Source organism: Pongo pygmaeus, chromosome 2 (genome assembly GCF_028885625.2).
Source record: "Pongo pygmaeus isolate AG05252 chromosome 2, NHGRI_mPonPyg2-v2.0_pri, whole genome shotgun sequence".
NCBI lineage: Eukaryota > Metazoa > Chordata > Mammalia > Primates > Hominidae > Pongo > Pongo pygmaeus.
This window is the reverse complement of record NC_085930.1, coordinates 81369669-81385191: the sequence shown is the minus strand read 5'-3', so window position 1 is coordinate 81385191 and position 15523 is coordinate 81369669. Positions and strand designations below refer to the sequence as shown.

The window sequence follows — 15523 nt, the reverse complement described above, 5'->3', positions numbered from 1 at the left end:
TTGTGCCACTGCACTCCAGCCTGGGTGACAGAGTGAAATGCTGTCTCAAAAAAAAATTTTTTTTCTGGAGATTTAGTCATCCTTTTTTTGGTACAGAGTGGGAGACACCATTACAAATAGAGACTTCCTTTATAGATGCAAATTTCCCTTACAAAAGGGTAACTTCTACTTCATTTCCAGAGCTTCTCTTTTGTTGCTGTTTCTCAAAATAATCAGTTCAAAATAATTCTTATGCCAAAGAGGCATATTTTTGGGTGGCATATTCCAGTCCCCTACAACAAATAAAGAACACACACTAATATGCACAAAGTTTAGGTTTTCAGTTGAACGAGTATTGATAATTGTATACACCTGGGTAACCACTAGCCAAACTAAGATACAGAACATTTGCTTCATAGCTGGAAGTTCCTTCATGTGCCTTCTGAGTCAATCCCCAACCCCCATACTAAGAACCACTATGATTTCTCTCATTGTAGATTAGATTTTTATGTCTTCTTGGATTCTACATAAATGAATGAGATAGTATGCACTCTTTTATGTCTGGCTTCTTGTAATCTTTTTGAGATTCATTCACATTGCTGTGTGTAGAAGTAGTGTGCTCCTTTTAATTGCTGAGTAGTGTTCCATTGTACGACTCTGCCATAATTTTGTTTATCCACTCCTCAGAGGATGGACATTTAAATTGTTCCCAATTTTGGCTGTTATGGAAAAAATGCTGTACTCATTCTTGTATAATTCTTTTTGTGCAATATTTTTATTGCTCTTGAGAAAATACCCAAGAGTGGACTTGCTGGGTCTTAGGATGGATGTATGTTTAATTGATCAGAAATTGCTAAATAGTTCTCTAAAGTGGTTGTGCCACTTTACAATCCCACCAGCAGGGTATGAATGTCTTGGAATTTGATCCTAATTTCTGATAGAGACTCAACGATGGCATCTTTGGATCTCAAAGGGCCATTTCTTCTCAGGTGAGAAGTGAGGGGCTGCATGTGGGAACCCAGAGATGGCAGCTTCTGGGGAACAGCAGTGTACAGTCCTGTTATCTTTGATCTGTTCCCACCTCTGATCCATGCCCACCCACCCTTGCTCTGCTCTGTATCACAGGAGGCCGACCCCTGCAGCCTGTGCTTCTGAGGATCCCTGGTTTGTGGCTCCTGGTTGGGGTGACCAATGGGAGGTGCTGGGTGGGGTGTGGTCAATGGGAGATGCTGAGTTGTGTGTGTCCATTGGGAGGTGCTGAGTTGGATGTGACCAATGGGAAGTGCTGGGTTGGATATGACCAATGGGAGGTACTGAGTTGGGTGTGACAAGTGGAAGATGCTGAATTGGATGTGTCCATTGGGAGGTGCTGAGTTGGCTGTGACCAATGGGAGGTGCTGGGTTGGGTGTGGCCAATGGGAGGTACTGTGATGGATGTGACCAATGGGAGATGCTGAGTTGAGTGTGTCCACTGGGAGGTGCTGAGTTGGGTGTGACCAATGGGAAGTGCTGGGTTGGGTATGACCAATGGCAGGTACAGAATTGTGTGTGACCAGTGGAAGATGCTGAGTTGGATGTGTCCACTAGGAGGTGCTGAGTTGGGTGTGACCAATGGGAGGTGCTGGGTTGGGTGTGGCCAATGGGAAGTGCTGGGTTGGGTGTGGCCAATGGGAGGTGCTGAGTTGGATATGGCCAAGGGGAAGCTCTGCGGTGAGTTTGAGAGGTGGGAGGAAGGGAAAGGAAGAATCTTTCTCCCTCACACTTTCTGTCTCTGGCAGCTTTTCTTGGAGCCATGGTATGTCTTCCTTGGCAGCAGCTTCTGCCACACAGACCTGCCATGGCTTCAGCCTCCTCTGGATGACTCCACCTCCTGAATACAAGTAACACCACCTCTTTTTTTATTTTTTTATTTTTTACCTCTCTATCCTAGTAGTGGTTATGTCTTCCTACGGTGGCAAATCCCTGGGTTACCTCACAGTTCCCTGTTGTTTGCCTCCCAGCCCCTTCCTTCATCTGTGCAACCAGCTCCTTACATTAAATTCCCTTTGTTCAGATACTTAGAGCAGGTTCTGTTTTTCCTGGTTGGACCCTGACAGATACACACAGCATCAAGGATTAACAGAGACGATTTCAAGGCCAAATCACATCTGAGGGCTGCCAGGCAGATTTATTATCAAATCCTTAAACTGCAAAAATAGGACAACCTTCTTCAGAAACACCATCTGGTACCACACTATTCCTCTAATGTCTAGCCCAAATCCCTGCTGTGATGAAGTTTGCATCTGATAACCAGATAGAACCAAGCCACTCAGCCTCAAGAGCTAATGTGAGCATAGGTGTTAGTGGGTCCATGGGCCATGCCTTAGTGCTGGCAGGAGCCGTTATTATGTTTATGGGAGAAGGAAAGGAAAAGGTTGGGAGGAAAAGGGATATTTCTAAGCAGTCACCATAATTGGATGGATTGACCCAAATTTTAGGTTGTCAGGCCACATGCTTTGTTCTCAAGGGAGGAAGTCATCTCTGTGGCTCCTCTGCCTCTTTCTTTGGGACTTAAAACAGTGCCTGCCATGTAAGGAGATGATAAATCCTTACAGAATTGAATTTGTTCATTCACTCATTCATTATCTACTAAGCACCTGGTCAATTGTTGATTGCAAGTGATAGAAACCCAATTCAAATTAGCTTTAACAAAAAAGGAATTATAGTAACCTACATGATTCAAAAGTTCAAGGATATAATAGCTTCAGGTGTGGCTAAATCCAGGTGCTCAAATGAGGCATCAGGAGTTGTTTGTCCATTTCTCAGCTCTGCTTTCCACTGTGTTGGCTCCATTGCAGACAAACTCTTCCAAGGGAGGGTAGTGAAGAGGTCCTCAGTAGCTCCCAGCTGATATTCTATCAGAACAATAACTGTAGGGGAAAGAGAGAATGTGTCTTTTAATATATTTTTAGCAAAAATCTAGTGCTTGGCATTTACCGATTCTGATTGCCTTGGGTCTCCTGCTTCCCCTTCACCAGGGCAGAAACCAGGGCACTTTGAATTAAACTCCCCCTGCCCCTCAGACTGTCTGCAATGCGGGAGGGGTGGCTCCCCAAAGGAAAAACAAGAATGTTTTTGTCAGCAGAACAACAAATGGATGTTGAACAGGCAGGAACTGCAAATGGCCACTATGGGGACACTGATGTGATAGGCACTGTGGGCGAGGGGCAACAGCAGGGAACCCACCAGTATTTCTGTCCTCGTGGTGCTTATGTTCCAGCAAGGAAGCCTGGTGAGGACCAAGTCATTAGACTCAAGGACGTGAACCTTACCATGGTGGAAGTCCAGGATGCAAGAGGAACAGTCTCCTTGAAATGTGAGTTCACAGGCTGCCATTTGAATACTCTAATATCCTCAGATTTGGACAGGCTGGAAGCTAGAAAACTGGCTTCATGCCCACATTGGACACTCAGAATTTCAGTGATGTCTTCCAGAAATCTTTGCTGAAGCTACAGTCTAACAGACTGTGGTTTATAAGAGATGGCAGGAGCCTCTGGGAGAATGGACTGTAAACAATTTGGTCACATTGTGGTGGGGGAAGGGTTGAGACAAGGAATGGAATCTGTGGGGCTGAAGTGCCCTTTGGTTCAGCTTCCAACTTTCAACTACATTGGAAGTTGTGGAATTTTTTTTTTTTTTTTTTTCTAAAAAGCTTTTAAATTTTGAGATACTTAGTTTCACCTCAAATTGTAAGAAGCAATACAGAGAGATCCATGTTTCCCCAATTTCCCCCAGTGGTAACACAAGATGATAACATTTGTGTTAATTGGTAACACAGTTGGTTGAATGATAACATTTCAATCAATCAGAGCAAGTTGATGTTGATCACTTCATTGTATCTTTACAGAATTCTGGTTGAAGAGATTGATTCTCTTTCCCTCCCTCCCTTCCTTCCTTCCTTCCTTCCTTTCTCCTCCCTCCCTTCCTCCTCCCTCCCTCTCCTCCTCCCTCCCTCCCTCTCCTCCTCCCTCCCTCCCTCATTCCCTCCCTCCTTCCCTCCCTCCCTCCTTCCCTCCTTCCTTCCTTTCTTTTCCCTCCCTTCCTCCTCCCTCCCTCTTTTCCTTCCTCTCTCCCCTCCCTCCCTCCCTCCCTACCTCCCTCCCTCCTTCCCTCCCTCCCTCCCTCCTTCCCTCCGTCCTTCCCTCCTTTCTTCCTTCCTTCCTTTTCTGTTTCTGTGTTTTTGCTTCTTTCATTGGGCTTGAGTTTGATTCCTCCTTCTGGATAGGTCTTATCTCCCTAATTGGATGTTGGTCTTTGCCAAGTGGCCCTGTGTCTTCTGTGCTTTGCATGGTGCCATGCATTGAGTTCAGGGATGGCAAGGCCCTGATGCCTTTATTCATATATTCGATACTTGCTTAATGCACACCTACTTTGTGCATAGCGTGAGGGAGACAGTGGTGAATCAAAGAGACACAGCCCTGTCTTCATGGAGCTTATAGTCAGCAAGGTGAAAAAGACCAGAGAAAGAAACAAGTGAGCAACTAAATAAACAAGAGGGCTACAGATTGTAATAAAGGCTGTGATGGAAATGACATGGAGATGTGTTAGGGAGGGAGGTGCACTGTGCTACTTCAGGTGGTCTGGAAGGCTGCTCTGATGGCTGACTTCTCATATAAGATATGTATAGCTGGAGACTTGATGTTTCACCACCTCCCTTTCAATGCTTGTGACAGTTATCTTTAGTCAATCAATGCGGTAGTACCCCATATGCACTAGAAATATGTTCCCAGACCCCCAGTGGATGCCTGGAACTGTGGAATGTATGGAACCCTGTGTACAGTTTGCACTAATTTCCTTTCCCTTCTTCACAATTTCATGAATAGAAAATCCATTCTTACCATAGATCTTAGCAACCTCAGCATAGGATTTTTTTTTTCTTTCCACAAATTGAGAACTTTCACCATTTCACTTAAAGGAAGCACTTTATGGCTTCTCTTTGGCAATCTGAATCACCAGCATCACTACTCCTGCACTTTGGGGCCATTATTGAGTAAAGTAAGGGCTCCTTGAACACAAGCACTGTGATGCCATGACAGTTGGCCTGATAACTGAGATGCTCCTAAATGACTAGTGGGCAAGTAGTGTATACAGTGTGGATACTCTGGACAAAAGGGAGGATTCAGGTCCCAGGTGGGACAGGGTGGGGAGAAGCAGCGTGATATTTCATCACATTACTCAGAACGGTGTGCAATTGAAAACTCATGAATTGTTTATTTCTGGAATTTTCCATCGAATATTTTCAGACTAGTTTTCTGCAGGTAAGTGAAACAGAGGATAAGCGGGGGACTGCTGTATACAGTTTTAGCAGCCACTTGTAAGGAAGTAGATGTGACACATAAGATGAAACTTCTTTGCCTCCTTGACTGAGTCGTTCCTCAAGGAACATTGCGCAAGAATGAATAAATCATTGGGCTGGACGCGGTGGCTCAGGCCTGTAATTCCAGCACTTTGGGAGGCCAAGGAGGGCGGATCACTTGAGGTCAGGAGTTCGAGGCCAGCCTTGCCAACATGCAAAATCCTGTCTCTACTAAATATACAAAATAATTAGCCTGGCATTGTAACATATGACTATAATCCCAGCTACTCAGGAGGCTGAGGCAGGAGAATCACTTGAACCCAGGAGGTAGAGGTTGCAGTGAGCTGAAATTGCACCACTGCACTCTGGCCTAGATGACAGAGCAAGACTCCTTCTCAAAACAAACACCACAAATCATCCTCTTGTAAGAAATGTCACAGGCTGGGCGATATGGCAAAAGCCCATCTCTACAAACAAAAACAAAAATTAGCTAATTAGCTGGGCATGGTGTCACATGCCTGCAGTCCCAGCTACTCCAGAGGCTGAAGTGGGAGGATCACTTGAGCCCAGGAGGATGAGGCTGCAGTGAGCTGAGATCCACTCCAGCCTGGGCAACAGTGCAAGACCTAGTCTCAAAATAAATAAATAAATAAATAAATAAAAATGGGTGGGGGGGCGCAGAAGTTATGGAACTCATCAGATCAATAAAGAAATAAATCCAAGGAAAGCCTTGAACTTGCCTAAAATTTCATAGTTAGGAAGGGCAGAATAAGGAACAGAATGTAGCTGAACAGACACTAGCATAGCCCAGGCATTCTGAAACTTGGGTTGCAACAACGTTACATGGCACATATGGTAAAATGCAGATTCCTGCCCTTGGCCCAGAGAGTCAACTGTGGTAGGTCTTGCGGGGGACTCAGCAGGCTGCATTTGCAACATGCATCCCAGGGGCTTCTGATGTGGGTGATCCACAGACCAGACTCTCATAATCATTAGTCTATGGGCCACCAATTTTGCCTTGTTTCCATAACTAACCAAAGGCTCCTTCTCACGGCTGCATCTAATTTACCCACTTATTCCTATCCGGAGGTCCAGGGCCCCCAGGTGTCCTGTGCCACTGGAAACTCTAAGTAGGGAGGTGAAATGCTGACCTAGCCCTGTGCGATTTAGCTCCTGCTGCCTTCTCCAGCCTCATTGTGCACCATGCTCCCCATTCTACTTGCTGCAACCTCCCTGGCTGCTTTTCAGTCTCTGGGATACAATGACCTCAATAAGAACCTGCTGTTCCCTGCATCCAGGACATTCTTTTTTCTGTCTCTTTACCCTCTCAGCTCCTACCCACTCTTCAGATCCTAGAGCTTGTCCCTTACTGGGGGAAGACTTTCCTTTTCTTCCTGGCAGGAGCTCCACTAGGCCATAGAATTAATTTTGTTCAATTTAAGGAATGGCACCCCTTTCTTAAGACAGTTTGGATGCCACATTCCAGAAAACTGTCATAATAAATATTCAAATTTATAATGTCTATGATGTGACTGGCTCCCCCTAGAGTTGTGCAGTGTACAGCCTGCCCAACCACATGGGAGAGTCCTGTCTTGGTCAATTTCCATCTCATTGCATCTCTTTGCATTAAGAACTTCCCTCTTGGGGGCACTACTCTCAGTTGCAACCTTAAATTGCAGTATTGATTATCATCTCTTTACCCTCTCGGGGTGTAAATAGAAACTCTGTCTGGCTTTATCTATGTTTGGATCCCCAGGACCTAGAGTAGTGCTTGGTTCATACAAATCATTTAGTCAATGCTTGAAAAGCTTTTGCTTCTACACTGCTCTCAAAGTCTCCCTCAAAGAGCTCTTTCTCTGTGTATCTTTCCTGACCTCCCTGTGCTCCCTGGCACCCAGGATGTTCCAATTGTAACACACATCACAAAGTATGGCCATTGCCTGTTTTCTTTCCCCTATTTTATTTTAATCCACCCATCCCCTAACACACCAGTAGACTCTAAGCTCCTTTAGAGGAGGGGGCATGCCAATTGTTCATCTTTTGTCTTCCTCTGACTAGCCTGCTACCTGGCAGTTGCTGAACTGGGTGCTGAATGCCTGGGAGGCGAGAATGCTGCCAGTCTACCCTGAGACTGAGAGGTGCGGAGGGTGATGGCTCTGCTTAGAGGCACCTCTTAGGGTGCCCTTCACTATAAGGACAGCTCCTGGCTCACCCCACAGGGCAGAGGCCCCTGTTGTGCCAGCGATTACTATAATACAAGCCACTTCTCATTCCAACCTCATTGCTTGATATGAGAATGAATTTAGGGTATTGTCTTTCAAAGGATGTATTTATTCAGTCCCTGCCAGTTTCCTATTCAGTTCCTGCCAATTTCCTACAATACATGGCACCTAACAAGCTTCAAGACCCAGAAGCCAGAGGCAAACAGGTGCCCCAGAATGGGTGGAACGTGCAATCCTGGGTAGCCTGTGAACCCACTTTCCCAGCCTTCACAGTCAGATCCCTGCAGAATAATAAGACCCACAAATCTTTTGTCTGGAAAATTATCTTCCTGTAACACTGGAAGCTGTTACCATGGAAATAAAATAGCCTATTAGCCCAAATCTACCAAAACACGGGAGAGGCCCGGCTGCATTTCCGAGGCCCTTCATTAATAAGGAGAAAAGCAGATTAACCTTTAAGAGAATTGACAAGAATGGCCATGACTTGCCAGATTATGATTTTCATGTTGAGTTTATCTGGGCTAATATCTCAGCTTGGAGCAGCCATGCTGAGTGGAAAAGAAAGAAAGACAAGACTCAGTTTGGAAATTCAAATGACTGCCAGGTTTGGCTGGGCTTAGGTGTGTTTTTGTATTTTGGTCTTGGCCATCCTGGACTCCTTCCCTCCTATGGATTCCTGGGTATGCCTCCTAACTAGACTAGTCCACAGAAGGGAGAGCAATTTTCCTGTCTCCTATTGAGCAGCTGCTGAGAGAGGCAGGGAACTGCAGAGGGCTCCTACAGCACAGCCAAGATGCCAAACAGAAGCCGGAGACAGATGGAGCTGAACTCAGCCTGTCCTGGTCTGCCTCCTCCTCCAGAAGGGTCCTCAGTGCCAAATCCCAGACATGCAGGCTGCTGGGAGAGGCAGCAAGGACTTGCCTCTTCCTGTGGCTGGGCACAGAGGTTGCTAGCCCCAAGCAGGGATGCTCCATGATCTCAGCAGTGCCCAGCAGCCCCAGGTGCGCAGCAACCCAGTACCAGGTGGCTAGCAGAGACCTGGTCCTGCACAGTTCACTGCTCCCACACCTGGCCAGCAAGAGCTGTCAGCATCTTAACTACTGGCAGGTGGGATGTGCCAGTGTCTTGACAAGTATCAAGGAGACTCCATCCCGGGGAAACTGACAATGGCCATCCGAAGCTTGGGCTGTGCTTAACCACAGGGCACAGATTACTGGGATTTTTTTCTTCCTTCTCTTTTGATACCTTTTCTTTTTGAAGAAAGGTGGGAGAGTGGCTCTGTGAGCATCAGTCATCATTATTAAAGGCTCTGCTGCCTCGGGGACAGTGTTATGTCTTCCTCAGGTGTCTTTCATTGCCTCTGGTTACTGACACTGGGAAACAGAAGGCACCTGTTCATGTGAGCAGTGGCCTTGTGGTCTGAGACATGAGATGAGGAAAAAAAAAAAAAAGAAGTCACCTATTCATCCTCCCATTCATGTTTAACAGGGTTGTGGTAGGGGCTGAGTGGGACTCTGTTTTCCTTGAATAAGCCCCAGTGGTCAGCCTGGGCTAACTGCCATCATGAATGAGTCCTGGATCTCAGCAGCTTCATGCAAGAGTGGGGTTACTTCTCGCTCCTGTCTTAGTCCAATCAGGGGGTAGGACAGCTTTCAGAGGTCTAGATTCTTCCCATCTGTGACTCACTGTTCCCAGGGCTTTGGAATGCCTCACTGGATCCTAGCATCTTGCTGAGAGTTGGGACAGGAGAATGTGGACAACCTAGAGGGGAGGTTCCAGGGGGCAGGCCACCTGCTCTTCTCCCATTGGCTGGGCACATGTCTCTCTCCCAGGGGTAGGGGGATGAGAAATGTGGTTGAGCCAACGCAGAAGAGGAGAGTTCAGCAAGAGTCTCTTAACACAAATGGCAGATGCAGAGCTGAGAATAGCAGATATCCACTACCCTGAAGTCACAGTAGAGATTCTGAGTATCAGAGGCTATTGTGCCACGTAGCATTGCCCAAGGTATGCGAGCAATTCAGATCCTTCAATGTGCTTCACATAAATGAATTTCCTTGAGCAGATATGTTTGGAAAACAATGAAAAAGACATGTTTCCTCCTGGGCATTCACATTGTGTGGTAGCATATGAAGGCTCTGACAAGTCCTGCATTAAAGAAAATCTATCATTATTTAAAACATTTCCCACAAGTACTTGACCAGGGATGTGTCATTATTTTTCTGCTTGAAAATCTAGTAACATTTCTTAGAATCAATGTTCTAAGGGACATAGTTTAAAAAACAGACCTGGTACAATCCTACCTTTTAGAAAATATGTGTATTTTTGGCATACAAGTGCATGAGGCTCAGAATGAGGATTTGACTTACCCGAGATCAAACAGCTTGCCTCAGGAGGAAGTTGCAGGCCTGCATTAGGTCCCAAGCAGACTGCTCATTTCCCCAAACCTCTCAAATTAGGTCATGACCCCCAGGAACATGAAACTGGCCAGTATATAAGCTACAGATAAGGTACAGCACGAATACAGCACATCTTCTGAGGCGGGGGTGGGGGCTGCTATTTATTCATTCATTTGGCAAATAAATGAATAAACTGTGCCTCAGTTTTCTTACCTGTAAAATAGGGATCATGGAAAGATCATGCATTTAAAAGCACTTAGCCCAGACCTGGGGACTGTGTCTACAAATAGACAAGCCTGGCCTCTCTCTTCATAGAAACTGCAGACCATAAAGGAGACAGATAGTTAACTAAAATAATCATGAATTGTGCAAGCACTAAGCTGAAATTGCTCAAGAGACTGATAGTGACAAGTCAGTAGTGGCTGCTGTGGATGGGATGGTCCCAGGGAAGGTTCTCTGAGGATGTGATGTTTTTGCCAACACCTGAATAATAAGGGGGACTTACTATAGCAAAGCAAAAGAAGAGCCCAGTACAGGCATTGCACATAATAGATGCTCAGTAACTATTAGTTAAGTGAATGAATGAACAAATGAATGAGTTGTGGATTGGGGTATAATGTGATATTTTGAAGTTTTCAGATAAAACACCTTGAAGTAATATCATCTTTATAACCTCAAAACAATGAAGGTGTATGTTTTCTCTTCCCACTGCTCTCTGCTGATAGGGTTAATTCAGTAGGAAAGTTCAAGATATCTTAGAGTAGGTGATCTCAACCTTGGCATGATTGGCATTTGGCCGGATAGTATGTCTGAGGGATTGTAGGATGTGGAGCAGCATCCTGGCCTCTACCCGTTAGGTGCCAGTAGCCTTCTCCTTGCCCCCTAGTTATGACAACTAAAAACATCACGAATGGGGTACAAAATTACCTGTAGGTTTGGACCTATTCATCTTAAACATGGGAAATGTGGACCATAAAATCACCAAACCTCCTCTCTTTCCTCCTCCTCCTGTCTGTGGCCTCCCAGAATTTGTGGCCCAATACCACAGGAATGGCCCAAGTCCACATGTCATCATTCAGCACAGCAGCAGCTTTCCTGGCAGAGCGGTCCCAATGAGCCATATGTGTGCTTCTCTCTCCTCTTTCCCATGCCCCAGAAAAGTCCAAGTTAATTTCCAGCCATCCCATTATGACTTCTCCAGAAAGAAAGGAAGTTTCCTGGGTTTGCATTCCAGCAGCATTGCAACCTGAGCTCTTTGTATTTTTTGACATCCTGTTTCTGATTTCTGTGCTGAGCTTAAAGTAGGGAATAAACACTTTTTTGAAAGCTCTGTGCATTCCAGAGAAAATCACCCAGCAGGCTCTGAAGAAGAGAGAGGATGCAGGGACACGCTGGTGGAACGTTCTGTGCTTGCCACTGGGTGTAGAAAGAGAAAGAGCCCCAGGGTGAGCTACACGCAGGGAGTTGGGGGAAGAGAATGTGGACAACATAGAGGGGAGGGTCCAGGGGGCAGGCCACCTGCTCTCTTCCCAATGGCTAGGCACATGCAGAGACATGTGCCTAGCCAATGGGAAGAGAACATTATTATATATAATAGTAATATATAATTACATATAATAATATAATGTATAGTATAATTATTATATAATATGGCTTACATTATATATAATAATTATATATAACAATATAACTTATTTTATATTTAAATATAAATATAATATATATTTTAAAATATAAATATATATATTTTTAAATATATAGAAAATATATATTTTTAAATATATATATGTTTTTAAAAGTAGGATTGTACTAGGTGTGTTTTTTTAAACTGTGTCTCTTAGAACATTGACTCTAAGAAATGTTAGTAGATTTTCAACCAGAAAAACGATAGCACATCCCTAGTCAAGTATAGGGGGATAAGAAATGTAGTCTAGCCTAGGTAGGAGAGAAGCCTTCAGCAAGAGCCTGTTAACATAAATGCCGGCTACAAAGGTGAGATTAGCCGATGCCCACTACCCTGAAGTCACAGTAGAGATTCTGAGTATCCGAGTGAAGGTAGTCCTCGCTATTGTGCCATCCAGCATTACCCAAGAGAGTGTGGACAACTAGAGAGGACGCAGTTGCCAAAGCTGGAGAGAACATGTTCACAAGATATGGCTCTTCACTTGCTGGGGTTCTCTGGCAAGTCACTTAAACAGAGACTCAGTTTCCTCATTTGTAAAAGGTGAAAGATGCTACTGTTACTTGTGGCTGCTGTTTATGTACTGTGCTAAGCACTACGTTTTAATAATTCTTGCCCTATAGGGCTCAATGAGTTATGGTGAGGGTTATATTATATAATAATATAGATGTAAGGGCTTTGTAAACCGTAAAGTGGTATAAAAATCCAAGGTCTATTTAGGATCATTACCTACCTCAGATAGTAATATCTACAACAACAACAAAACAAAAACAAAACACACACACACACACACATACACAAAACACACCCAGGAAACAAATTAACAGAGTGGTTAAGAGCCCAAGGTTCAGAGGCAACTAACCTGGAAGTCCAATTCCAGATGGGCTACAGTGACTGTGTGACTTCGGGCCTATTATTCAACCTTCATGTGCTTCAGTTTTCTCACTGTGAAGTAGAGCAAAGTAGGATTTTCAAGAGAATTTAGGTCAGGCGTGGTGACTTATGCCTGTAATTCCAGGGCATTGGGAAGCCAAGGTGGGAAGATTGCTTGAGGCCAGGAGTTTGAAACCAGCCTGGGCACTTTAGTGAGACCATGTCTTTACAAAATAAAAATAATAACAAATACGTAATTAGCTGGGGGTGGTGGGACATGCCTGTAGTCCTAGCTACTCCAGAGCCTGAGGTGGGAGGATCTCTTGAGCCCAGGAGGTTGAGGCTACAGTGAGACATGATTGTGCCACTGCGTTCCAGCCTGGGCAACAGAGAGAGACCATATCTCTTAAATGAATGAATGAACAAACAAACAAATACATAGAATTTAACGTGATCATGCATTTAACGCACTCAGCACAGAGTCTGCCACTTAGTGAGCCTCCACCGATATTTGTGCTTGAAGGTTTGGGTACGAAGGGCCTTCCCCAGCTGGATCTTTCACTAGAAAAGCAGAAAAAGAAGGTTGAGAGTGAATTGAGTTGGAGAAATGGGGGTGCTGAACCTGTGGAATGAAGGAAAAAAAGCCCCTACTCATGGAGTTGATTCTGGCTCAGAAGGAAAGGAATAGTAAGACAGGGTCCTTGCGTCTGCTGTGCCAAGTGCGATTGAGTGGAAGAATCCTGCCAGCAACTCTTCTCAAAGCCCACGTCTGTCTCTGCTGCCAGGATGTGCTAATCGCCTGCCTTTCTCCATTTCTCCATGTCTGCCTAGTCTGGAAGAGGCTTAGCCTTGTCCTTGGAGTTCTTCTTGTGTTCTAGGTCAGTCTCCGCCGCTGCACATACACACACACACCAGCAATGACCCAAAGAAGGCGGGATACCTCAACCCCAGCCAGCCCCTGCTTCCTGGAAGTGTTGACCACTCGTGTCTCTGGAAGGCGCCCTCGAGCTTATGATGACGGAAGAGCAGAGATGTGTTAGTTGTAGCAAACACCTGGCCCTCTGAATCAGGGCTCCTCCAGGTTGGTGTTTTTGGGGGGGGGTCTTTCTGAATCTTCTTTTTCCGGCGTTATTGACACAACCGTTTGCCAGGTTTCTGATCCTCTCTGGGTTTTGTTGTTGTTGTTGTTGTTTTGTTTTTTTGAGATGGAGTCTCACTCTGTTGCCTAGGCTAGGGTGTAGTGGCACGATTTCGGCTCACTGCAACCTCTGCCTCCCAGGTTCAAGCGATTCTCCTGCCTCAGCCTCCTGAGTAGCTAGGATTACAGGCATGTGTAATCACCACATCTGGCTAATCTTTGTATTTTTAGTAGAGATGGCATTTCACCATGTTGGCCAGGCTGGTCTTGAACTCCTGACTTCGAGTGATCCACCCTCCTCGGACTCCCAAAGTGCTGGGATTACAGGCGTGAGCCACCGTGCCCAGCCTGATCCTTGCTGTTAATCTGAATTTCCCTGGCAGCCCTCTCTGGCTTGGAACCCCTCTGACTGCTCCTAGGTTGCAGTCTCCCCACAATCAGACCCTGAGGTGAAGATTTGAGTGCAAGTGGTTTATTTGGGAAGAAGGACAAATGAGGGAGTGCGGATGTTGAGATGGGGAGGGGAAACAGGCCAGGAGGGGCACTGTCAGGCAAGTTCTTGTGGTCAGTTGAGCTCATTCTGGAGAGCTCTGGGACACAGTGTGGAAGGTGCCTTCAAGTTATCCTACCTGGGGGCATGGACTGGGTGTTGGGCCACCCATCCGTATTGTTTGGGGGCTCAGAGGCCAAGGAAAATGCCCAGAAGCAGAGAGACCCAGCAATGTGCAGTACCTGCTTTCGTGGGTGGAGCTGAGAGCTGAGGGCTTATGGCAGGGCCCCAATACTCCCTACCCCTCTTCCCAACAACATTTCTCAAATCTCAGGATCCTAGACACAAGCCCAGCCTCTGCTGTGTGGGGGAAGTGGGATGTCAGGGGACCGTGACTCCACCACAGCTTCCCAGAGGGGAACCAGCTTGCAACTGTTGAAATATTGATGGAACTCTAAAAAATATGTGGAATCCGCTAAGGAAATTGCAAAACATCGGTCACAGTTCTGTTTATTTGGTGCCTCTTTAACCATAGCAAATTTTTCATCAGGAGAGAAAATTAAAACTAAGTAAAACCATGAGCACTCTCTCTCGGGAGAGGCCCACAACTCATTTCTCTGCCTGTTCCCAGCCAGCCCCTCAATGCTAATATTGAAATTAAAAAAAAAAAAAAAATATGCTTGTTTCTTTCAGTCTCAAAGATCTTCCTCCCTCTCTTGTTACACTGGCAGGCTGGGCTGGGAAAGGTGCTGGACGTTGCTTCATCCTGTTCTCCCCGGATGATCTCTGCCAGCTGGTATGAACTGATGCCCTCTGACTGGCTGGGGGTGCAACTGGTTTCTCTCCCACCTTGTTGCCTGCATTACCCTGGACAGATGTGCAAGTCCTAGGTGCCCTGGTTTCCTCATCTTTAAGGTGCTGGTAATAATAGGGTTATGATGAGGATTAAATGAGATGATGTAAGCCCACACTAAGCACGTGCATGCACGGAGTGAGTTCCCAATAAATATTAGCTCTCATTAATATCCAGAGCCCCATCTTGAGGGTGGAGGGGTGGGCTATAACCCCCAACTCCTTTTTTAAAAAATAGTTTTAGTTCTGTGGGTCCCACTCAATATTTGTCATTGACTCTCCCAATAGGTCCATTAAACATTTATGCAGATAAAACCCTGATGGCCTGCCTGTGATCTCTGGACCTGCTGGAGTTGCAGGAGAGAACTCTACAGAAGCCTGGCAACATTTTCCCAGGTATCAAGAGAAGGGAGGTAATTCTCAGTCAAGTGCAACTACACCTCAGGGTCAGGTTTTATCCCCATGCTAATCCCAGCATTTGGGAGTCAGTGTTAAGAGGAGCATGGAGAAGGGAGAGATTAATTCCAGCCAAGGGGGTCACTACTTAAACCACATCT

At 45.6% G+C, this 15523-nt stretch overlaps 1 long non-coding RNA gene across 2 annotated transcripts in view; it reads right to left on the bottom strand.

Annotated features, from left to right (window-relative positions):
- Positions 1-2127: 2127 nt before the first annotated feature.
- Positions 2128-15523, bottom strand: part of LOC129033702 (uncharacterized) — a 64623-nt gene continuing 51227 nt past the window's right edge. The window contains exon 4 of one of the 2 annotated variants that reach the window (XR_008501654.2): positions 2128-2888. This is a non-coding gene — a long non-coding RNA (uncharacterized LOC129033702). The remainder of the gene's footprint in view (positions 2889-15523) is intronic. The other variant, XR_010125629.1, reaches the window with a different exon arrangement.